The 25,012-nt window shown below is 47.7% G+C and overlaps 1 protein-coding gene across 10 annotated transcripts in view; it reads right to left on the bottom strand.

Moving 5' to 3' along the window:
• Positions 1-21,399, bottom strand: part of TRERF1 (transcriptional regulating factor 1) — a 194,536-nt gene extending 173,137 nt beyond the window's left edge. For 9 of the 10 annotated variants that reach the window (XM_046640088.1, XM_046640091.1, XM_046640095.1 and 6 more), the window contains exons 1-2: positions 20,909-21,248; positions 20,398-20,482 (exon numbers count right to left, since the gene is read on the bottom strand). The gene's annotated coding sequence lies outside the window, so the exon portion shown is untranslated. Of the gene's footprint in view, positions 1-20,397; positions 20,483-20,908; positions 21,249-21,341 lie in introns of those variants that run through there. The other variant, XM_046640089.1, reaches the window with a different exon arrangement.
• Between the last annotated feature and the right edge of the window lie 3,613 nt (positions 21,400-25,012).

The following is a 25,012-nucleotide window of genomic DNA, read 5'->3' as shown; positions in this document are numbered from 1 at the left end:
AGGAGGTGCCTCGAGCAGCTTCTTCCACAGTGGAGACAGATTCCACCAAGTCATGCACACAGTGGAGCTGCCGTGAGGGAGAAGGTAAGGGCTTGGCAGGCCATCTGAGGCCAGAAGTAGGAGTCAAGTCTGGGTAACAGGTCAAGAGGCTGTAACAACCCCCAAGAGGGGCTCAAAGCAGGATTTTGGCCTCCCTGGCCTTATATTCTAAACAACTAAGCCACAGGCCCAGAACCACTCTGGTGAAACCATTTATTTCTCATGTAACTTCTGGTCCGGACAATGCCTCAGTAAACAACTGTAGGCTCAATTATTTTCCCCTTAATTTATCAGTACATCTGCATTATAACGCAACTGCGTATTTTTAGTTCTGCAGACTTGATTATTCAGAGGCTGATCATTTGGCTGGTGGCTTTTTGAAGCTCATTATGGCCCCAGTACCAGACGACAGAAGAGAGGAAATGAAAGGAGGTGAGACTCAAATCAGTTGGTGTTGCTACTTTATTAGCAGATGAGACGCCAAGATTGGGGTGGAGGGAGTGGTAAGGGGTGAAACCCCAGGTCCTGAGAGCCAAGGCTCTCCTCAGGCATCATTTATCAGGTCCCCACATCTTATACCACTGCCCGTCGACAGCCTATCAGTAATTTTGTTATACTGGCCTGTCCCTGGAATGGTCTGAGAATATTACTCTCGAAGCTCTCTTCCTTTGTGTATATGGAAAAACCAAAAGTCAAAAGGAGATTCAGAGCTGAAGCTCTGGGGCCTGGAACAAACCCTTGGCCCGCTGAAGTCTGAGGACAGGTCTGGTCTGACTCTGAAAAGCCTGAGTATGGATTCATTTAGAGAAATGTTTTGAAAAGAATGCTGGGAGGAGTCGAAGCCACTTCCTCATCCACCCCTGCCTCCTCCTCCCTCCTTTCCACACACATTAATTATTCCCAGCAGGCCTTCCCACTTCCCAGGAACCCACAGATCCAGGAGAAGTTCAACACGCTGGCTCTGAGCCACTGAGTTACACCCAAGGTCCCCTGGTAGTGTCCTTCCTGCAGCAGAATGAGCAGTGACTGGAGATCTGACTCCAGTCCAGGCCCACAGACCCTTCAAGCTTGTCTGTACCACACTGGGCACTCCATAACTACTGTTGGGCAAATGAATGAAATTCACTCATTATTTTAAGTGAAAACCAGAAGTCACTCCCATGGAGGACCACACTCTTAATTTCCGTTGTGACATTATTCCTCCAGCTGAACCATACCAAACACACCTCACTTCTCTCTCCTCTCTTGTCTCTTCTCTCCTCTCTCCAGCTGGGCTCCTTTTTCCTTCCATCCTGAGTCCTGAGGGCTAGAGGAACCCTTCACTGCAGGAAGGGAGCGTTCTCCTCTCTGGCTGACAACAGACTCTGCTCAGATGGACCCTGGGAGTCTGGGAACCCTGCTCACCTCGACCCACAGGCTTCAGGCTGTCCTAAGCGAATCAACAACATGACAACATCAAGGAGGGGGATGGAAGAAAGCACCCGTTGCCACCTCCTCTCACCTTCCCTGGGGCCTTAGCTCTGTCAGATTTCGAAGCATAATGAGTTTTGTTTCATAACAGTCTTAAACGAACTGGAAGGGGGAAGGGGATGACAATGATAAAAATCTTAATTAAAAAAAATTCCTACAGGCAGAGATTTTCCAGATCCTAAGACGTGATGAAAGTCTCTTGAGCTGGGGGCCCTACAGAGTCCCCAAGAACCCAGTATTCAACACACATTTACTGGGTGCCTACTATGGGCCTGGCAAGATCCTGGTGCTTACGATGCTGCCGTGAACAAACACGCACAGATCCCCAGCTTCCTGGGGCTCCCATTCCAGGAGGGAGGAGGCAGGCAATAAAGATAACGAACAAGCAAACTATATGGAATGTGAAAAGGTTAAAGAGTTTCGGAAAAAAAGAAAAAGTAGAGCAGATAAAGGGGATGGGAAATTCAGGCAGAAGGCAGGGTGTCGTGTTAAATACAGGTGAGGAAATCCTCAGTGAGGAAGAGACATCTGAGGAAAGACTCGAGGAGGAGACAGGGAGCAATGTAGATGGGTATCTAGATTCTGGAAGAGCAACCCAAGCAGAGAGCACGGCCTGTGCAAAGGCACTGAGCAAGAACATGCCAGGTGTGTCCAGGGAATAGCCAGGAGGCCAGTGTGGCTAGAGCGGAGTGAGTAGAAGAGAGCCACAAAAGTCCCCCAAGGTGGGGGAGGGGGCACAGTGTCACCAGACCACTGCAAGGACTTCGGCATTCACTGACTGAGGTGGGGGCCACTGAAGGGTTGTGAGCGGGGGTGGACAGGATCCCCTCCAATTCTCTGCCACCTCATCATTCTTCCTGGCGACCTCCCTTTGATACCATTTAATAAATATGGCTCAACGGCCTCTCTCCTGCAACGCCCTCTCTCCCTAATCATTGCAAGTGATAAACTCAAACCACCCTAAGAAAATCACTTACCTCTCCGGCAAACCAGTATCAGGCCCAAAAAGGAAGGTGGGTAGGAAGATGAAACAGGGGAAAAAGGGGTACCATGAAAATACGACCACAAACAAGAGAGGGACAGGGAGATAGCCAACGAAAAATACAGAAAGCTCCAAGGAGGGGCAGACAAAGGTCAGCAGGTTCCTGACTCTTCCTCCACTCCCTGCGGTTTATTGGGTCCAAAGCACCAGCCCTTAATCTTTTCAATCCCTGCTGCCCTGGGGCTGGCCTGAGACTCCAGTCAACGGGGCAATGGGCGAGTCCTCTCTTCACACCCCTCTAACTACTCTTCATCCTGATGTTAAATGGAACTGGAGGAAGAGGGGAGAGAAAGCTTACCCTTTTACACTGCAAAGGCAGTGGCCCAGCTAACACTCACCAGTCACACCTGAGATGGAAGCAGAAATTCCACACCAGGGATCCCAACAGATTCACTACAAGCCACCAGGCCACCTTCCCTGGTCAATCTACGAAGTGGGCTGCCATGACATAGCCCAGCCCCAACAGCAATTTCTGTCCATGGCAGCTCCTTTCCCAAACTGTCCCCACATTCACACTCATCCCCCAGCAACCACACTGCAGAGGAAACAAATTATGCCCAATTAAGAAAAGGCCGGGGAAGCCCTCGAAGAAGCTAAAATTCGCTCAAGGTGGTATAATGTGGTAGGTAATAACATGGGCTCTAGAGCCAGAACGCATGGCTGAGCTCTGCCACTGATGAGTGCATGACCTTGACCAGGTTACCTGTATGACCTTGGGCAGGATATCTACCCTCTCATGCCTCGGATTCCTCATCTTTAAAACCAGGATCACTATTAGTCCTAGGGCTCTTAGGAGAACTAAAATTTGTATCATAAAGCATGAAAAAAATTTTCCGGCACATGGTAAGCATTATATGAATAATTTTAAAGAAAGATAAAGACTATTTTAAAAAGAAAGCTTCTTTCTGAACCATCTGAGAGAAAAAAGGACTATAGTTTTATTTTTGTACATGGCATATGCATGAAAACAATCACTAGTGGTTGATATTTTCAACTCTGATCATTCCTATTCCATACTTTTAAAATATTAATAAGATGCTTTGGCACAAAGATATTTTAGTGCAGCATTATTTATAAAAGTAAATTATGGGAAATGACCTAAGTATCTGATAACAGAAGAATGACTGGGTAGATTATAAAAGCCGTAAGAAGGGGTTTTGTGCAGATATTAAAAATTACCTAATGAGGATTTTAAAGACATGGAAAATACTTAAAATTTAGATACAAAGTTAGACTTCACTTCCAGCTGGTACGACATAACTGCTATTAAACTAAACTTCCTATATAGAACCACCATAAAAGGTAGGTAAATAAATAATAATAATAATAATAACTGTTTGCAGATATGGGAGAACAACAGGGCAGCTAGGACTCGAGGGACCAAGCTCCTAGAGGAAAGGGAAGCTCAGGGAGGTGTGTACATCAGTAGCTAATGTCTCCCCTCAGGACACTCACTGATTTGGTAAAAGGAACATTGAGGTAAAGCAGAAAGCAGCAAATTAAGGCTTGCAGAGGCTTTCTCCCTGAGCTGAGAAGACAAAAACTGGAATTCAGGGCTGTGAAGATTTCCAGGAGCTGAAAGGCCAGAATCGCAGAGAAAATGAACCACACATAAGTGAGGCCAATGTTCGACAGCCATTTCCCCTTGAGGCATTTACTGAGACATAAGCCACATGTGGACAGGGCTAACCCCTGGGGATCCCAGCAGAAAGAAGCTGTGAAAAGACTAAAAAGTTAAGCAGAGATTTTGGGTTCACAGCAGCCAGGAAACCGAACTTGGAGATCAGGTTCTATCAAGGAGGAGGGATCCTCATAAACACCCACCCTACAAGTAAGGGTAAATCAGAAATAGACCAGTCTTACCTGGATCAAGGTGAACAACATCCAGAGCCTCTCTATTTTCCATTTAAAATGCCCAGCATCCAAACAAAAATGACCAAGCATGTCAGGAAAGAGGACCAGATCAAGAAAAAAATACCGTCATTAAAAACAATCCAGGGGCTGGCCCCGGGGCATAGTGGTTAAGTTCGTGTACTCCACTTCAGCTGCCCAGGGTTCACAGGTTCAGATCCCAGGTGTGGACCTATGCACCACTCATCAAGCCATGCTGTGGCAGCATCTCACACACAAAATAGAGGAGGATTGGCACAGAGGTTAGCTCAGGGTCAACCTTCTTCAAGCAAAAAGAGGAAGATTGGCAATGAATGTTAGCTCAGGGCCAATCTCCCTCATACACACAAACAAATTTATTAAAAATAAAAATATATAAATATATAGATTTTTAATATTTTAATTATATAAATATTACTGCATATTATTTATATATAATAGAAACATATAAATAAAAGTTTACAAACAATAGAAACAAATTAAGAATTGACTAGATGTGTCTGACAGCAAACAAGAAACAGGAGAAGAGATGTTTGGCAAACTGGAAGACAGGCCAGTAGAAAAAATATTCATATTAAAGCCCAGAAAATACAAAAACGAGCTTCAGGGCATGTAGGATACCATGAAAGGGTCTAACATATGTGCAGGAATCTAAGGAAAGGAGAGAAAGAATGGGGCAAACGCAATATTGAAGAGAATTGCTCAAGAATGTTTTTTTTCAGTGAGGAATATTGGCCCTGAGCTGAGCTGACGTCTGTTGCCAAGCTTCCTCATTTTTTTTTTTTTTTTGCTTGAGGAAGGTTGACCTGAGCTAACATCTGTGCCAATATGCTACTTTCAAAAGAAGCACAAAAAACTGACAGTTGACTTTTTAACAGAAATAAAGGAAGCCAGAAGACAATGAGATGGTATCCCTATAAGAAAAAAAAAAAGACAAGCTAGAATTCTATACCCAGTGAAAATATCCTCCAAATATGAAGGTGAAAAGACATTTTCAGACAAAAAAATCTGAGTGAATTGTGACATCAGCAGACACCCTCCACTACACACAGACACACACACACACACGCACGCACAAACTAAGGTGATTCTTCAGACAGAAGGAAATTAATCTGAGAGAGGAACATGAGCATGGCTATACAAGAAGAAATGAAGAACACCAAAACGAGTAAATATGTGGATTAATCTAAATTATTATTGACTTTTTAGAACAATGTCTTATGGGATTTAATATACTGAGAGAGATTTAAAATCAGTTTTAATATATTGAGAGACAATTAAAATCACAACAATCAAGCTAGCCCTGATGGCCTCTGGTTAACGTTTGCTATGCTCCACTTCAGCAGCCCGAGTTCAGTTCCCGGGCACGGAACCACAGCACAACAGACACCGCGTCTGTCAGCAGCCAGGCTGTGGTGGCAGCTCACAGAGAAGAACTAGAAGGACCTACAACTAGAAGATACGACTATGTACTGGGGCTTTGGGGAGGGGAAAAATAAAATAAAGAGAGGAAGATTGGCAACACATGTTAGCTCAGGGCAAATCTTTCTCAGTGAAAAAAAAAATCACAATAAGACCCTAAAAAGCATAAAGGAGGGAAAAGGAAGCCAAGTGTTGTAAGTAGCTTCCACCATCCAGGAAATGGTTAAAGTATTAATTTAGGGTCAGCTCTAAAAAAAATACAAAATCACACACAGAAAGCGTCCAACTACACAAAGATATAGATATTTTAAAAATACTAGAGGGGCCAGCCCGGTGGCACAGTGGTTAAGTTCTCACGTTTGGCACAGTGGTTAAGTTCTCACGTTCCGCTTCAGCAGCCTGAGGTTTGCTGGTTCGGATCCCGGGTGCGGACATGGCACGGTGTGGCAAGCCATGCTGTGGTAGGCATCCCACATACAAAGTAGAGGAAGATGGGCACGGACGTTAGCTCAGGGCCAGTCTTCCTCAGCAAAAAGAGGAGGATTGGCAGCAGATGTTAGCTCAGGGCTAATCTTCCTCAAAAAAAAAAAAAAAAACATACTAGAAAGAACCACATCATTTTTTAAAACAGAGGTTCTATCTAGATGATGGAACAATGACTGGTTTTCATTTTCTTTCTATTTCTCAGCATTTTTGGTAGAACAACTTTTTTCTCAACATTTAGTTTCACATAAAACTAGTATAGTATTTTCTTATACTTCTGAGAGGTGAAAGTAGCCTTCCTTTTCTTATAAAGCTTCCAAAAGAACAAATTCCTAGAAAACTACACAGAGACCCTAAAGTTCTGCCATCAATTATTAGCAACATTTACTCGTATGAGTGAAGGATGCTGTTTCTCCGCCGATACAGACCAGACATCTGACACATCCTGTGCCCTGGGCATGGAATGACTGCTCACTCACTTTGTGTTGGGTGAGAGAGAAGCACTCACAAAGTCTTCTCTAGATAGCATGAGGAAATGCAGCTCGGCAGAAATAATCACTTTTGATGGTAATTCAGGTCATCTGCATAGTCTTTCCACAATAGAAATCCAAAGAGCTCAGTGAATTAACAAATAACGGTCATCATGCAAGAGACATCTATACTTTACCTTGAAGCAAGGAGAAATTGAGCTCCAGAGAAGTAATGTATATTGTTTAGAGGATAATCCACGCTACAAAAGAATAAACATTTTTTGAAAAACAATAATATTAGAGCTGATGAAGTGAGGCGGGTACTCTCAGATGCTGGTAGTGAGAATGAAAATTAACTTTAAACTTTTGTCAAGAAGATTTAGGAAGTAGTATTGAAAACCTTAAAAGCACCTGCCTTCTCTAACAGAGCAAGTCTCCTTTCCAGGAAGTTATCCGAAGGAAATAATTTGAGCCGTGATCAAAGATTTATGTACAAGGATGTTCATCAAAGCATTACTTGTAATAGTCAAAAATGATAAATAAGATAAATTTCTAATAATAGGGACCAGATAAATAAATGATGGGCCCCAGTGCCTGTATACAGTAGGTACTCCACAAATATTTGCTGAACAGAGAATCCATAGGAGAGGATACTGAACAACTACTTAAAAAAAAGTTTCCAAAGAATATTTAATGAGCAAGATATTCCAGCACATTCAAAACAACCCCAACACTATTGTAAAGCAGAGTATCATAGCTAATGTTTATTGAGAATTTACTATCTGCCAGGCACAGCCCCAAAGGTTTTACGTGAATTATCTCATTTCATCTCACCCCGCACCACAGGTCACTGTTGTTATTTCTAGTGAGTGAAGGATCCTGGCTTCAAACCCAGGCAGTCCGACTCCAGAGTTTATAACCTTAATCACCACACGATACTGCCTGGAAAAAATACTGGAAGGAAATTATTTAAATGCTAACAGGAAGAAATTAAAGGCAGTTTTAATTTCCTCCCTTATACCTATCAATATTTTTCAAATTTTCTGTAGTCACCACATACTATTTGTAGTCTCCCTCCCCAAAAAGAAAGATTTATGAATTTTCACTTGCCATTTATACAATTTCAGTGAAAAAGTCTTAGCTCTAATGAAGTTTTGAATCATCTCTTCTCCAGGTCTTAAAAGCAGGAGAACACTGTGTAAATCTGAGCCATGACATTCTGGCCATGAAAGGGGACGGGCCAAGAGTCCGCTCAACAGACTACGGAGTCCACGACTTCCATTCCACAAATACATGCCACCATCTAGCTTACAAGGTGCTGATTTTTACATATATTCTGCCATTAATCTTTCCAATGACTCACGCAAGTAGATGTGGCCATCCCAGGAAATGGAGGTTTAGGAAGGTGAACTGACTTTCCCAAGGTCATGCAGGGCATGCCAGCTGTAGTTAAAGGTCAGCCCAGACACCAAATGTTCCCCCAAATCATGTTGACCAATCGGGGTGGATCTAAGAGCACGCTCAGGCCCAAGCACTTCTGAAAGTTAACAATGGAGATCTGTGTGACCCCCACACACATCATGCCCACAGTCCACACACAGCACTGGGACCCGACCCTCATAGAGCTTCGCCCCTTCAGAAAACAATTATGTCCAAGAGTAAAGAGACTATGGCTTTATGTTTCTCAAACCACTTCCGCATCTTTTATCTCTTTTGACTCTCAAAATAAACCTTTTCAGCCAGTAAAGCAAAGGTGGTGAGAATAAAGAAAATGAGACTCTGTGAGTTGGACTGCTGTCCAAGAAAACCCCCAGAGGGTCGGGGTAATGCCCCTTCCACCATTTACTATAATCGTATTTCTGAATAAAACACAGGTCACGCTGACTGGTGAGGCTAAAGGATAAGGAAGCGGGAAAAGCACCTGCCTTTAGTCCCCCAGGTCTGGGGTCCTGGGTTTGAATCCCTGCTCTGCAACTGACCAGCCCTGAGACCTTGAGCAAGCCTCTTCATCCCTCTGTGCCTCCATTTCCTCACCTGTAAGACCGAGATAATAATGCCTTCCCCACACGGTGGGTTTGAGGATGAAATGAGGAAATAGATTGTAAAGCGATGGCATGCGTCTGCACCTAGTAGGTAGCTGTTATATTCTGAAATGTATCCTATCGCCCCATGTGCACCGTGTGAGGTCACCACGGCCAGAGCACAGTGCCTCAACTTCCTAAAGAAAATACTCCTCTTAAGCGTCTCTAGATTCCACCCTCCTGGCTTCTCCTAACTACCCCAGAGACTAGATTGAGCTCAGTTATTTCCCAAACTCCTTTTCAAAACTCTCTACAAGCTTCTTAAACTTAGGCCCCAAAAAGTGTCCTCAGAGAAGAATCTGGCACAGGCTGACGAAGACAGAAGGCTGAAAGCCCAGCCCCTGTGTTCTGAGCTTCTGATTCGACCATAAGGGTTTAGACATGGGATGACATAGACAAAGATGTATGCTGAAGGGAAACGAACAGGTGAGCACAGGGTGGGAGGGGAGGGGGAAAGAGGGCAGCCACCAACAAAGTAGAGATGGGAAAAGGAGAGTTACAGAGTGCGTGGCCTGGGGCCTCAGCCAGGAAAGGGGTTGAAGTGAAAGGGAATTCTTCCTCAGTTTTCCTTAGAAACTGAAAAGAGGGGCCAGCCCGGTGGCAGAGTGGTTAAGTTCGCGCGCTCTGCGTCACCAGCCTGGGGTTTCGCTGGTTCAGATCCTGGGTGCGGACATGGCACCGCTTGTCAGGCTGTGTTGAGGCGGCGTCCCACATGCCACAACTGGAGGACCCACAACTAAAAAATATACAACTATGTACTGGGGGATTTGGGGAGAAAAAGCAGAAAAGGAAAAAAAAGAAGACTGGTAACAGTTGTTAGCTCAGGTGCCAATCTTTAAAAAAAAAAAAAGAAAGAATCTGAAAAGAGTCTCCAAAATGGACAGAGAAATGGTAGGAGACCCTGACTTGGAAAGCTGGTGATGCTACTCTTTCAACATCACCGCCACAGCCTAAGAGTCCAGATCCTCAGCTCTCCTGCCCCGATGTTTCCAACTCTTTCCTATCTGATCTCTTGGCCTGATCCAGCCTGTCCTCCACACCTCTCAGAGGGATCTTTCTAATACATAAATCTGATTTGGCTGATTCTCCCACACAGCCTTCCTCATTCCAAACCCTTCAGTGACGCCCCACCGCCTACAGGGTCAAGGCCAAGCTTCACGAGATGGCACCAGGTTCTCCTGGCCCAATGCCTGCTTACCTCTCCAGCCTCATCACCTGCAACTGTCACTGAGAACGGAACCGCCTATGTACCAGACCTCGGCTAGGTGCTGGGGACACAATGATAAACAAGACATGGCACAAGGATGAACAAGACCCAGCTCATGCCCTTAAGAAGCTGAAAGTCCTGTGGGGGAGACACACAGAAAAGGATCATTGCAATCCAGACAGACAGTGGGATGGAAGCCCAGCTTGGGGTATTTGGGGAAAACCTCTGGAGGAAGTAGGAGTGAGCCAGGTGAGAGACAGAGGAGGAAACATCCCACGCAGAAGAAACCTCAGGGCAAAGTTCGTGAGCAGTGCTATCTAACAGAACTTCTGCACTAATGGAAACATTCTGTATCTACGCTCTCCAGTATGGCAGCCGCTAGCCACACGTGGCTATTGAGCACTTGACATGTGGCTAGTACAACTGGGGAACTGAATTTTTAATTTTACTTAGTTTTTAATTAACTTACATTGAAATAGCCATGTGTGGTAAATGGCTACCATATTGCACAGCACAGTCCTAGAGCACTGAACTGAAGGTGATGGAAAATGAAGTTAGACGGGTGAGGCTTGAAGCGATGTTTCTGTAAGGCCAGACTCTACGTGGCTTCCCATACTCACCATGCTATGTCATGCTTGTCTACCTGGTAAGCCCCTGCCAAACCCGCACAACCCCAGCCATGTGCCACCTCTCTCTGAAGACTCTCCTGGCTGCTCTACGCTTAGCAAGTCCCTCCCCTTACTACTTCTGAAATGTTCTGAAATGTCTTTTCGCAGGCAGGCATCTCCATGTATCATATTATACGTCCTCCATTAGACTCTGAGCTCCCTCTCTTATTTGTCCTGGCACTTCCAGCCACTGGTACAGTCCTAGCACACGGGAGGCACTCAGTAAATGCTGGATGAACAAGTTGTCAGCAAAGTCACTAGAGCCTGGCGGGGATGGGGAGCGCACACTCACCTCTTCTAACAAAGATGCCAGCCCCTAACCTTGCTCTTCCTTAGAATGACAGCTCTGTCCAGGGGTTCAGGAAAGGTTCTCATGACCATCCTGAGCAGTCTACCCATAACTGTCAACGGCAGGCCTTGCGGTGGTTCTATTTTGCCCAGGTTCCTAGAATCTGGAGGTCTGTACAGGGAAAGTGACTAGACAGTTTTTAAAGGCCGCACAGCCTAATGATTAGGAGCCAGTCTTTGGAGTCAGTCCTGGGTCTGCAGACCAGGTTGGCAACTTAGCACCCGTGTGTCCTTAAGCAAGGGGCTGAAATGCCCCCAGCCTCAGTGTCCTCGAGTGTCAAGTGGGCCTCACACCTCCCTCATATATTTGCTGTGAGGATGAAATGACTAACACGTGCACGAGGCCAGGCACACAGTAAGCTCTCCATAAACAGCAGCCACTACTACCAAGTGATTTGGAACCCTCATTCGGATACCCCACAGCATATGCAAATTCCCGAGGCCCAGAGCAAGCTCTTCTTGGTGCTCTCTGGGACGAAAGTGATATAATCCAATCTCTGACTCATCATGTGTTGCCAAAAATTTCCTCAAGTCCCTGAGAGAAAATTTATTTTAATTCTCTCTAACTTTAAAACTGAAACAGTTCTTACAGCATTTTGGGGTGAGGATGGAGGCCATGGAATCCAACAAGCAGCTTTTGAAACGTTACAAACTGATCAGAGAAAGAAAGGAGAAGGCAGCTGGAGGGGGCGAGAAGGGGGGCTGGAGACAATCCCCTGAGTTTCTGCTATTATTGAATACCCCAACTCTCAAAGTAGCCCGGCCGCCCCCTCCTCCACGTGGGCTAAGCTCTGTTAATGAGAATGCAGAGTTCTGCCTATATTACCACAATAATGATTTCCCCCTTGCATTTTTACACGCCTGCTGCTTTATCATAGCAGAAGTAGACATATATTTTCAATAAATCCCTTCTCTCCTTCCTCCTCCCCAACTCCAGCTCTCCCAGTTAACGCTGCTCCCTTCGCGCCCTCCCCCAGCACAATCCCAACCCTGGAGCACAATGAGTGCCACTAATCAAAACAGAAAGAAAAAGAAAAATGGAAAAATCACAGCTGCTGAAAAACAGCATTCGCTACAAGTCAAAGCCCTCCACATTTTTTTCTGCACGCAGCATTTACTTCTTCAAGGACACACCACCCCTCCCCTATCAGAAATCTTACGTAGAGTTGCTCAAAGGGGAGGGAGGAGGGGGCGGGGAAGAAATCCAATATTCACTCTCCTTCCTATTTTGACTAAGCCAGCACAGACAGAAATATAGATAAGGCCTTGAAGAACTGATTTAACAAAATGTCACTTATTAAAAGGGATGGGGGATGGGGCCACATTTGCATTTGAGAGCTCAGTTAAACCACCCCAGCTAAAGGCTACCAGACGAGGGGAAAGGAAACATTTCTCTAGTCTGGTCTCCTTCAGCGGCTGTAAGAACTGACCCTGGTGCCAGAGAGGCCTGGATTGCTCCCTCCAACAAGAACCAATGGGGAGAAAACCAGAGGCAAGACAAAAACAAAAAAGCAGCTGATTCTTCAAGAAGTAAGCACTCATACTGCACAACTAGTGCCGGCCTCTTGCTAGGCACTGGGGGTACAAAAATGAGTGAGGACCCAGTTCTGCCCTCCCCAGGGCAGTCTACAAGGGGGGAAAGATACGCCCAGTGGTAAGAATGACAGCAGCACCCTATGAGCCAAGGGCTGCAGGAGCCCACGTGCCCCCCTCTACAGCCCACCCCACAGCCCCACTACAGCACACGACCAGGCACACAGAGCCCTCAGGAAAGACTTTAGGACTGAGCGTCTGCACGGTGAAACTTTGAATTCCATACCCGTTTCTAAAGAAATTCAAACTCTTCAAAAGGAAAGAGGTCTCTACAAGTCCTTACCTACTGTGGCTCCCCGTGAAAACCCGTCGGCTCACGTGTGTTCACGCAACTGAAAAAGAAAAGTGAACAAGCCCCAATACTTGAGAATCAGCCTCATTACTGGTATCCTTGAGTGGAATTTTAAGGGATTTTGATATCTCCCCTTGTGATGACAACAGAGGGAACTCAAAGGACATTCCTATTAAAACTCCTTGGACATTAACTCCATCTTTCTTTTCCTTTTTAAAAAATCTTTCAAAGAAGTTAGATTGGAGGCGATTTCCCAAAGACAAGGAGAGGTCCTCAGGGCAGCCTCTCCGTATGACAAAGACTCCTAGGGGTCCTCAGGAAGCATTCCTGGGGAGCAAACTGCTCAGGGCCCCGTGTGTCCAAAGCAGGAGCCCAGAGACCAAAGGCCACACTATCCAGGTTCCTCCACTGGGGGGCCCCACAGAAGGGACAGGGCCGAGAGAAGGAGGCTGATGGAGAAGAGCCACTCAACTGGTTAAAATCAAGTTTTGGCTTTAATTATAAGGCAGCCTGAAAGCTGTATACTCCAGAATGAGCCAAATGATTCAAGTTTTTAAAAAATGTAATGCCCAAAACATGCTTAAATCATCTAAGTATTTCCAACTAAGGTCATTGGAGTTCTAAGTCCAAAAGTCCCAAAGGATCTTCTTTGTTTCCATGATTCTTTGCATGTATTCTATACCACATTCTTATTTAACACTGTACAGCATTATCTGAGAGCACACAAAATTTGGAGACCATTCAAATTCAGGCATTAAACCAGGGTTTTGGATGCTGGCTGGACATGTGATTCTGGGTTAATCACTTATTTATATTTTTTCAATTTTAATTCTTGAGACTCACTTTCCTCAGCTGTACGCTGAAAATAACATCTACCTCCTAAGGCTGTGACAAGACACAGATAACTAAGACACACAAAAGAGGCTTCAGACCTATAAAATGCCAAGTAAACTCTGGTTATTTCAATGATGGTCTCCATTTCCTCTCTCTGATTCTTCGTTGATTAGTTTCCCCTCTCTATGAAACCAAATCGATACCAGTTCCACAGATCTCTCAAAACTGACAACACATATTTATTATACAAACACAAGAAGTCCAAGTCCCATTTTCCACACGTGTGCAAAATCTCACAGGCGGCATTTCTGACACCAGCGTCCCGACAGTAAGAGCAGTTTCGATATTAAGAGCAGTTTCACTAAAGGGATCACAGAGGACTTGAAAACCCCAAATAGAAAGTGGCGACAAGGAGGGAGAAGAGTGGGAGTGGACAGGGTGAATGGAGTTTTTATAGTAGAAGCTTTGGGAAATTAAGGGAAGTGTTTCATCGGTTGTCAGGTTTTATATCTGAAAAGGAGATCCGGCTGAAGATCCATTCACCTGGCTGCTGCCTGTGCACGATGCCTCTCACAGTCACATAGCACCTTCCGTCCATTATCTGATCCCGTCCTCACAACTCTAAGAGGAGAGGCAACAGATGGTATGATCCTCTTTTTACAGATGCCAAGACAGACTCAGAGGCTGACTGGTCCAGGGCCATTCAACACAGCTGCACCCCAACCCAGGGCTTCTACTGTCTCCTCACCCACTGACCACCCCTACAGACTCCATGGTTGGGAGCCACCAAGGCTGGCAGTCCATGGCATATTTTTGTGAAAGGTAGCCTAAAGGAGAGGCAGCCTTTTGCCTTTTTGTTTGTTTGTTTGTAGCTTCTTGCTCAAAACATAGAACGCAGTGCCCACCAAGTTTTGAACAGGGCTGCAAATCACACGTCTTTTTCCAATCATAGTTTTCAAATAAATCTAATGCAAGACCCAAATTACTTCAACTGAAGACTCTCCTCCCCAAGCAAAAGAATCCATTCTTTCCTCTGTACCGCTCTCTAATGCAGTCAAATGTTCAGAAAAACGCAGTACAATTTTCTGATGCAGTCTTAACCCTTGCAGTCTTTAGTTGGTGGCAAGTCCTGTGCCCAAAACCCTTCCCGAGGACAGGGTGGCCTCAGCCTGAAGAGACAGAGCACCCAGCCACAGATCCCTCACCTGTACCTTAACTGGTGATGGAGGAAGTATCCCCGCCCCAGCCAAGGCCAGATCCTCCCCGCAGACCTCCTCAAGGGCTTTTGCTCAGCTGACCAATCCGTTGGGCCTGATCACTGATTCCCTCTCCGCTGGTCTTCCCCATCAGCACACACGTGTACCACCCACACCCCTCAGAAGACCGTTCCCCTCACGCACATGTCCTTCCAGCTCCCACTCCGTTTCTCTACCCCTTTTCATGGTCAAATGTTGCCAAAAAGTTGTCTACACATGATATTACCAGTTCCTCACCTCCGAGTCTCCTCCCAACCTCCTCCAATCTTGCTCCTACCCAATCCATTGCCCCACTGAAACACTTCTTTGCAACGTCGCCAGTGGCTTCCATTTTGTCAAATCCAACGGTGACTTTTCTGGCCTTATCAACCTCATGAAACATTTAACATACACACGCCCCAACACATACACACTGCCTGTTCTTCTCTCTCTACAGGCTCCTTGAGGCATCTCATCCAGTCTCCTGGATTTAAATACCATCCCACGGCTGATGGGTCCCACATTTTTTCTCTCTTGCCTGGCCACTCCCCTGGTGCTGGATGCTACACCAGAATGCCTGCTTACGTCTCCACCCTGAGTCTAACAGGTATCTCAAACTCAGCGGTGCCCAAACTAAAAGAGCTTGATTCTGCTCCCCTCCTTCTTGACCATCTCAGCAAATAGCACCACCCATCCACCTAACTACTCACGCCAGAAATCCTAGATTCCTCCTCCCCACCCCCCACCCAATCCAATCCATCAGCAAGTCCTGCCCATTCTATCTCTAATGCGCATCTCACACCCACCTGCTCCCCTCCATTTACCTCCTGTGACCCCCTCCCCGGCCTGCTCCAACTGCCTCTTTACTATGCTCCCCAATTCCACTCATGCCCCTCTCCACCAATGCAATCCCCTTTAAACATGAGTTAGGGAGTGTCACTTCCTACTGCAAACCTTCATTGGCTTCCCACTACACTTCAGACGAAACTCAAACCTTGTGAAGGCCCCAGAGCCCTGTAGGATCATCTCATGCTGCCCTCGCTCCCTCCCCTGCGTCCAACTGTACCTCTTTTTAGTTCTCCTCAAAGCCACAGTCCTTGCGCACAGGCTCCCCTCTGCCTGGTGCTCTCTGTTTCCCCCATCCCCAATCCCCAGAGACGCTTTTCTGGGCTACTTTCTCTAAGTCAGTCTAGGTCACTACTCCCCACGGTTTCACCAGAGCATTTACGACATTTTGCAATATTTATTTCTTTGCACATCTGCCTCTTCTCTGGACTGTAGGCTACGGGGGTGGGGGGAGGGGGTAGACGGAGATGATTATATCTCTTTTAATGATCAACATATTCCCAGAGCCTTAACACAGTGCCTAGCAAACAGTAGGTGCTCAATAAGTAACTGCCGAATATACGAATGAATAAACCAGATCCAGGTACAGTATGAAGAGAACTGTTACCTTCTATGAGCCCAGAGTTATCCCGGCCATTCAGGCACACAGGTTCTTTGTCCCCTTCCTCTCTGTCAAAAAAATATTCTACAGTTGCTGAAACAAGAGCCCAACAGCTCAGTATATCCCACCCATCCCCAGTTTGTTGTCTTCCATGAGGAAAAAGCAAAAATCACCCGTTGTCTCAACAAACCCAAATTAAGCACAAGACCCTACAAGCAGCTGCCCTGAGAACTTAAAATTCTTAGAAAATGTCACAGGGATTTTTGTTGCGTATTTTCTTTAACCCAGGAGAAAAGACTCATTAAGAGAACCACAGGATCAAAATCATGTTACCATGTCTATATAATTCCTTAAAATGCCACAGTACCCTTGTCGAAATGCACGCCGATAACTGGAATCCAACTGCTCTTATCTCTCTCTCCTTTCAAAAGCAATCCACTAGGTTTTAGTTTCCCCTTTATTTCATTGGTTCCCCTCCATCGTGTAAATTCAGAAATATTATTAATCCACAAGATCCCAGCTGATTCTAATCCTCCCTAATCACACAGTTTTATGAGGTCAGAAATAAAAGAGCTGAATTCAAGTGCCCTAGAGCAGGACAATCAGCACCCATTTGTACTGCCTGGGGTTGGAGCCACCTGTCTGGATCCCTACTCTTCGTGTCAATGTTCAAGGTCCATAAAAACATCAAGAGCTTTTCCCCAAAAAATGCCCATGGTGAAATAGACGACAGCCCGGAAGTGAGAGTAATACAACAGCATTATTATGAACCCTATCACAAATATACCACCAAATCCCAATTACCCACATGCGAATCCTCCACAGAAAGTGGGTAAAGCCACGCTGGGCTTTCTCAAATCCCACTCCTCCCCAAGATGACCTCCTCCGGCTGCCTGGGAACAACAGCTCAATTAACCTTAGATTTGACCAAGCATAATTAGACAGGTGAACCAGCTGGCTGGAGGGGAAACTTCCAAGATGAACTGAAATTCTTTTTGGAGGCTGGAATTATATGCCCCAGTCTCTATGAGCACATATAACTGAGAATCAGTCCCGCATTTTTTTTTTTTTTCCAAGATGGTGGCAGACTTTCATAAGTATTTCCTTGCATTGGATGGTCAGGATTACCGAGCCACTCAAGAGTCATTTTTGGAATGTCAAGGTACAAATCCACCCTCTCCATGAGAAGACAAAAACAGAAGTTAATCAACTCGCCCAAGTCCATGAAGCAATTTGGCCGTTGGCCCAGGAAGAGACTGTCGAGATCTCTTGAGACCTCTCTCGAGACCTCTCTCCACAAGACCGAGTCACAGAATTTCAGAGACAGACAGAACTCATGGATCAAACCATGCGTTTTTAAGAGAAAAACTTAACTACTCAAACTTAAAAGCCTCAAAATGGCTAGAAACTGGTACTCTTCCCACTTTTCTTTTCAGTGACTTTCCCCCCTGCCTTGAGAATCAAACTACCTTAAAAGTTCTTTCTCACTTTACAAATGCTGTAAACTGAGCCAACTACTGAACACAAGACAATTTTAACACTTTGATTAATCAACTTCCTGGATAATCCTTATACTTTCAAAAAAACTGATGCTTTTGATATTATGTCCAACCCACACATCAATGGAAGAGAAAACATTATAAATAAGCTTTGTTTTTGTGACCACACATTTTATTATATAAGCAGCAAAAAACACAACAGTTTCTCTTTTACAATTAAAACTCGTAGTTTAACAAAACCACAGGCCCAAGCCGGTTAAAGGAGGCTAAACTGAGTACTTTCCACACAGTTCATACAACAACCGTTTTCACAGTAAGCTCACATAAATGCTATGTGATATTAACACATGCCTGCTATGTGGAAGCCTGTTTACCAAGCTGTGAAAAGACCCATGTTTACTACAGAACCTGCAAAATTAATCTTCTAATGTCCATAAAGCAGAAGGGAAATGCACTTTTTTGAGATATCAAGCTGGCTTCTAAACAATCCTTTGGCGAAAATGGACATGCCTAAAAGGGCGGGGCTCAAAGAGGTGTGTCACTCCCAGTATCAATTCCTATCAATCAAATCCTGACAATCACCACAATATTTTAAAAAGAATGAATTATGATTCATGGGCCTTCAAACCTTTATTACCACAAGAACATTCTCAGCAGAGGAGGGAAAAAAAAGCTACTGTGACTTGATTAATGGCCAAAGCAAGACAATAAAATAAATCTCATAAATAAAAGAAGAAAACCTGAATGACTCCTCCTGGCTTCAAGGGTAGCCCTGTAAATAATTCTACTATCCTGGGATAAACACACATAAAGATTTTGTTTACCCTCCCAGCATATACACCCACCAGACCCAGATTTTCAGCAGGAGAAAAATAGCTAATTTTTTAACGAATGCCTACTTAGGAACATTTGATAAGTGGCAATAAGATTTAATTCCCAACTAACAACTCTCAAGCTGCCAAATATCAAATTCTCAATCTGGAAATCTGATGACAGGAAGGAAAGAAAACAAGCACTGTCCATCAGTCACATGTAGTGAGATCTTTTTTTTAAAACCCTCTTTTTCCCCTGCTAGAATTGAGCCTGTCTACGGAACTGCAGAAAGCTTAACCAACTTTAGTTAACCACACACCTAGTGTTTACTCCCTGACCCTACTAAACATGTCTAGGTTTGAATCCCTGATGCTAAAATTATCCTGGCAAAGTTAAAGCTCCCAGCATAATCAAGATACCTGACAGCCAAGACCTACAACTCATCTGCAGAAACCAGCAGTAGGCTGAGGACCAGGGAAAGAGAGGCGAGGAGAAGCAAAGACTGCTGGTTAACTAGTTAAGTACTGAGTACTTATGCTTCTTCTCCTTCCAGGGGCATCGAAACCACATTTTCCATGTGCTTTCTTGAAACAGTAAATGATGCAGACTTGAAACAGTAAATGATGCAGAAGGCGGGTACCAACCGGGACAACTAAAACTCCTTTCTTAAAGCTCTGCTCCACGGCCTGCTCAAAAGTGCACCCAGCCGGCTTTCAGGAGACATTTTTTAAGGGACTCTTCAGCCATCCCCGGATCTGTCATTCCTAAGCATCACTTCCATGCACTTCACAAGACAGCCCAGGCCATGCTGTTTGCAACCCGCTACAACACGTTCACCTGCCAAAGCTGCCTCTAGTACGGGGAAGTTTCCACGAAGCTGGCTCTAACAGGCCAGTCGACGACACACGGAGGAACCAGAAATCATTTTCTTTTAACCTAAGGATGGCAGGCGCACATGCTCCAGCCCAGCGCTGGCCAGGTGTTCTAGGCCTCCGCCAGTGAATGGGTGGTTTTGTGTTGTTTTTAAATATCTCTTTCTTCAGACCACCAGCAGCAACCCCCCAGTCTCACAAACTGAAGTTGGGGAGTGAAGGGGCAGGTTTACCCCCTTACACATTTCTCCCATCTGGGTGGCCACTTTAACTTCTGGGGACTACCCAACCCCCAAAGAGCCCACAGGCGCATATATACACACATATGCATCATGTCAAAAACCCCACAAGGCACATCCCTGGGGTCCTGCGGTTTCTTGGCTGGAAGAATGAAGGCTTTATAACATCACAACCTTCAATTGCAAGCCCCACCACCACCACCCTTCAAGCCGGCGCTGCCAATTATAGCGCCCACCTCACCCCTCCCCCTTTGCTGGGATGCTGTGCAGCCCAGAGAGGGAAGAAGGAAGGGAAGCAGAGAGAAGGCCCTGCTAACACACTGAAAGTCAAGAAGTGGGGGGAGACTTTTCCTTCTCTGTTCCCCCACTTTTTCCCTCCCCCTCCCCCGTCTTCTCACGGAGCATCCCCCAACTAATTTTTTAAAAATGAAACTTAATAAGCTTCTTGCCTACCTTGGCTGTTTCTGCAACAAGTGCATGGGCAATCCGACAAGAAGACCAGTCTCCGCTTGGGGGGTGAGATGGGGGGCGAGCAGAGCTGATGGAGTAATTTCAATATTAATTTATGTCAGAGCTGCCTTCTCGAAGCGCTACTCACTTACAGTACTGCCCTCAGCCAGTAAACAAATATCGCTCCGCCAGGAAACATACTCCCCAGATGCTAGCCCCTCTCCCCAGCAGGGAACCTGGCCCTTTGCCCCCCCCGCCCCCTCCACCCAACAGCGTGCTCCCCTACGCCGGGTAGGAAGCTCCGGGTTTCCAAAGCACCAACCCACCGCCTCCGCCACCACCCTAGCAAGAAACTTACTCGGTCCGTCTACGCCTCCACCCTCCCTCCAGGAAATCTACTCTCCATATGCATTCAACCTCCCCGCAGGAAATCTGCTCCCCCCTCCCCCTCTTCTATATACATGCACCCCTCCCTCTCCTCCTCCCCTCACGCCCTCCCCGGCCAGAAACTTACTAGCGAGCAAGCGTGCAGGCTCTCCTGATCCTGGAAACTTACTCCCAGATATAGCGCCCGCCAGCCCCCTTTCCCGGCCCTGCTCCCCTTCCTGCCCTCCGCCGCAAGCAACTCCAAACTCTCCGCATCCAGCCACTCTCCCTCCCCGGTGGAAATTTGCAGCGCGGGGCCGCGCGCGTGCATCCACCCTCCCCTTCAGGAAACTTACTCCCCATCTGCATGCACCGCCTCTCAGCCATCGCTTAGAGGGAAGGGGGTGTGCTAGGGAGACAGAAATACATATGTATCTCTCGCCCCTCCCCCGGCCGCAGCCCACTCGGGGCCGAGCCGCGGTAACCTGGCCTTACCTTTTGCATTGCTCCCCACCCTCGCCCCCTCCCTTAGCCCTCCTTATCCGCTCCCCGGCGCCCCCCTTTTTTCACCCATTACCCACCCCTAGCAACCGTTCCCAAGCTCCTCTCGGCCTTTTTTTTTTTAATCCAGGATGCAAATTCCTCCCCTGTCAGCAAATCGACTGTCAAATTATTTTCTTGCAAAAGGAGAAAGGCGGGGTGGTGGGGGGGGAGCAGAAGCAAAAAGAGGGGGAGGGCGGGGGAAGGGAGAGAGAGGGACAGAGGAGGGGAGAGATATCCCTCCGCAGAGCTGGGTCTGGCGGGGAAGCAGGAAGTAAGGTGTCCAGCGCCGCGGCCGGCCGGTCCTCCGCCGCGGCCCCCGCCCGCGCCCCGTGTTCCCCCGGGCGCCGCGCTCTGGCGGTGCAGGCAGCCCGGCGCATTGTTCGCAGTCTTCCCCGCGATGCGCTGCCGACCTTATTTGTGTTTTCTGCATGTGCGTGAGGTTGCACCTTTTGTAGGCTGGCGAGACTCTGGACAAGGATGGGCCGGGGGGCGCGGACCCAGCTGCAGCCCCGCGCGGGACCTGTCAGCCCTGGGGTGTGGCAGATTCTCCGGCGGGGCCGGAAAATCGACACCCGGGAGAAGCGGCGTGGCCGGGAAGCTGCCGCCTTAGACCCGCACCAGTGCAGGATTGCTTCCTGCGTAGCCGTCCCGGTTATTGTAAGGCGCTTTGCAATCTAACGACTGGGGTTTGGGTTGTTTTTTTTTTTTTTTTTAAGGGATTGCAAAGATGCCAAAGGCTTAGATGGACTGTGGGGAGACGGTCTGCCCCTACCCCTCACTGCACCCCGGCCTCGGTGGGGCTGGAAGAGGGGCTGAGGCTCCGGGGAAGGAGCTGGAGGTTCGCGAAGCGCGCCGCTCCATCCCTCCGCCCCGATGGGGGCGGGGAGGGGGTGCTGCATACGGCGCTGGAAATGCAGCTCTCTGGGGAGGGGTCTCCAGCTCCGCGGCGCTGCAGGCCGGGGAGGGAGGTTGCCTAGGAGAGGGGCCGGGGCCGGGCGGCGGAGGGGAGGGGAGGGGGCGCGGGTGCGGGTGCCGCCGCGGCGCGCGCTCGCTCGCCCCTCCTCGCGCGCCATGACTGTGGAACGTGGTGCCGGGGAGGAGGGACGGCCGCCGGGGGCCGCCCGGGGCTGCTCGGCATTGGTGCGGAAACCCGAGCCGGGAGTCGCTCCTCGCGCTGTCTCCTCCTCCTCCTCTGCGGGGGAAACCGCTGCACCCAAACCGAGAGCAGCTGCGAGCAGGGGGCAGGGCGCGGGCTGAAAGGCGAGCCAAAGGTTCAAACCTCGGCGGCGCCAGGGGGGCGAGAGCAGGACAGCCCCAGGTCCTGCGAAGGCGCGGCCGCCCGTCTGTCCAGCCCGGGAGCCCTGGCTTCTTTCCTGGCCCGAGGAAACGTGAACCAAAGATGGTTCGGCTAAATAGACCACCTCCAGTCGGCTTCGAGGCAAAAGACAGCGAGTATTTTTTGCTCAAGGGAAAGTTAAACCATGCTTCTTTTCAGTGCAGGGAAATGGTTGCGCCCCTTCCTCCAAATCTCGCGGGGGATAAATAAGGTGCTCTCGCTATCCAGACCTCCGCCACTGTCCCCTACCCCACCCCCACTCGGGCGCTGGGTGTGGACAGGGCGGAGGAAGGCTATATGGGAGCTTAAGGCATGAGGTCATGGGCGGAGGAGGCTGCTGCCAAAGCGGCCGAGGTTTTTGTGTATTTTGAGGGGTAACGGTTCTCCATCTTCAGCAGCGGTAAGTTCTCCCGCATAACCCTCCCAATTCTGGGGCACCTGGACCAGAAAGCCCCCGAAAGAGGAGGGGACTCTGAGCTATTTCGCTCAATGAGCGTTTGGCCGGTGCCGAGCCCTTTACAAGGCCTTCCACATAAGCAAAGAAAGTCGAGGGACAGCGCACAGTGTCGCGGGGGCTGAGAAAGGCTCAGATGCTCGGTCCGTCCTCCCCCCCTTTCCTCAGTCCCTGGTCATCTTCCAACCCGACTGCCTTCTGTGATAGGCTGCTGCCCAGCTCCGACCCATTCTTCCCAAGCGGCTAGAGGAGTCTTTCTAAAACTCCTCACTGCACTCCTTACAACCCCTCCCAATTGCTCTTAGAATAAAGCCAAGCTCTGAAGCCCCCGCGTGTTCTCCTCTACAGACCTCTCCACTCTCACAGCTCCTCCTATGCTGTAAGCCGGGTGGTGCTTCTTTGTTCTGGAGCGGGGGCGTGGGGGGGCTAATCCTCCCCGCTCCACTTCTTCTTACTAACTCCTGCTAGGCCTTCAGGACTCGACTGTCACTACCACCAAGAAGCCTTCCTAGAGATACCATCTCATCTCTAACTCCCTCAGGGGAAAAAGACCCACCCTAGACCTCTGGGCAGCCGGGCTGTGGCCGGCCAGAGCTGGCCACGGTGGCGGCCCTTTTCCAGGCAGAGAAGGAATAGCCAACTCGAGCCCTGACCCCCTGGGATGGAGTTGGCTGGGCCAGCACCTCAAAAACCCTGTTTCCTCAAGAGACCTGAGAAAAGCAGCCCACCGCCCAGAAACCTCAGCCTCTCCACCTCCCACCCCAGCGCACACCCAAACAGGTAGTGCCAGGAGAGGTCTTTCATAGCTCCTCCCTGGGGCAGATAAGGAACCTGAGGTTGAGAGGGAGAAAGTAAATTGCCCAGGTCAATGCGGAAATTCACACCCAGGTCTTTCCTGCTCCTCAACCAGAAGCTGCAGAAAAGGAAAGATTTGGGGTTTGGGACCCGAGGTATGGCTGCTACACAGCCAAGGATGCTTGTGTCACATTCAGAGCCCCCCCCCACACACACATGCTTGGCACTCTGCCAAGAGAGAGGTAGTGTTGCCTAATGGTTAGTCTGCAGGCTCTGACCTTGGGCAAATTTCTTAAGCTCATTTGGTTCAGTTTCTTTGCCTGTAAAGTCTGAATCAGGGTATCTGGAGTGTAGTGTTATTGTGAGGTTTAAATGAGTTAGCATATGTAAAGGCCTTGGGACAGTATCTAGGCAAGTTCTTGATTATTCGTGAGTGGGGTTATGTGCCTTCTCCTTTCCCAAGGACTCTGGAAAATCAGAGCCCCAGAGTCTTAAGTGATTTAAGTGTCAAAAATTATCAAGATGGCCTAAAAAACTGGGAAAGCACTGATACATAGGAAGACCTTATTTAGCCAATAGATTCCACCCTCAACAATGCATATGCTTGAAGACAATCCCCAGGGTGAAGAATCCCAGATCTGTGAGGGCTGGTTCTGGTCTCTTAGAACGAGTGTCAGAGGGAGGATAGCTGAGATTAAAATGTTCCCTTGGATCTGTGAAATCAGAGTCCAGCTGAAATAGTCCCAATCCTGGTGTGCAACCCGCCTTGCCTGACCGAAGCCCTCCCAGGACTGGAAAAAAAATACAAAGGGATTATGATTATCCTTAGAGCCCAGTCTTCTCGTTCTCAGCATGGACCCCACATCGCAAAACAGGTTTTTTAATGCAATTTATTATTTTGGAATAAGTTTAATGCATCCGCGTGGTTCCAAATTCAAATAAACAATGAGAAGTCTCCCCCCAAGCCTGTCTGCCACCCACTGGTTTTCCAGCTGAGGCCCGGGGAGGACCCCCTGGATGCCTGTTTAAATCTTTATGTCCAGGGCCCCCTTCTCCAACCCAGGCAGAAGCACCACCTTACTCCTAACCCGACCCCCACCCTCCCCACCGCTTCGGCCTCAATC

The sequence above is a fragment of the Equus quagga genome, chromosome 15 (assembly GCF_021613505.1).
Source record: "Equus quagga isolate Etosha38 chromosome 15, UCLA_HA_Equagga_1.0, whole genome shotgun sequence".
Lineage (NCBI taxonomy): Eukaryota > Metazoa > Chordata > Mammalia > Perissodactyla > Equidae > Equus > Equus quagga.
The sequence above is the reverse complement of the archived record's forward strand: the minus strand, read 5'-3'. Positions and strand labels throughout refer to the sequence as shown.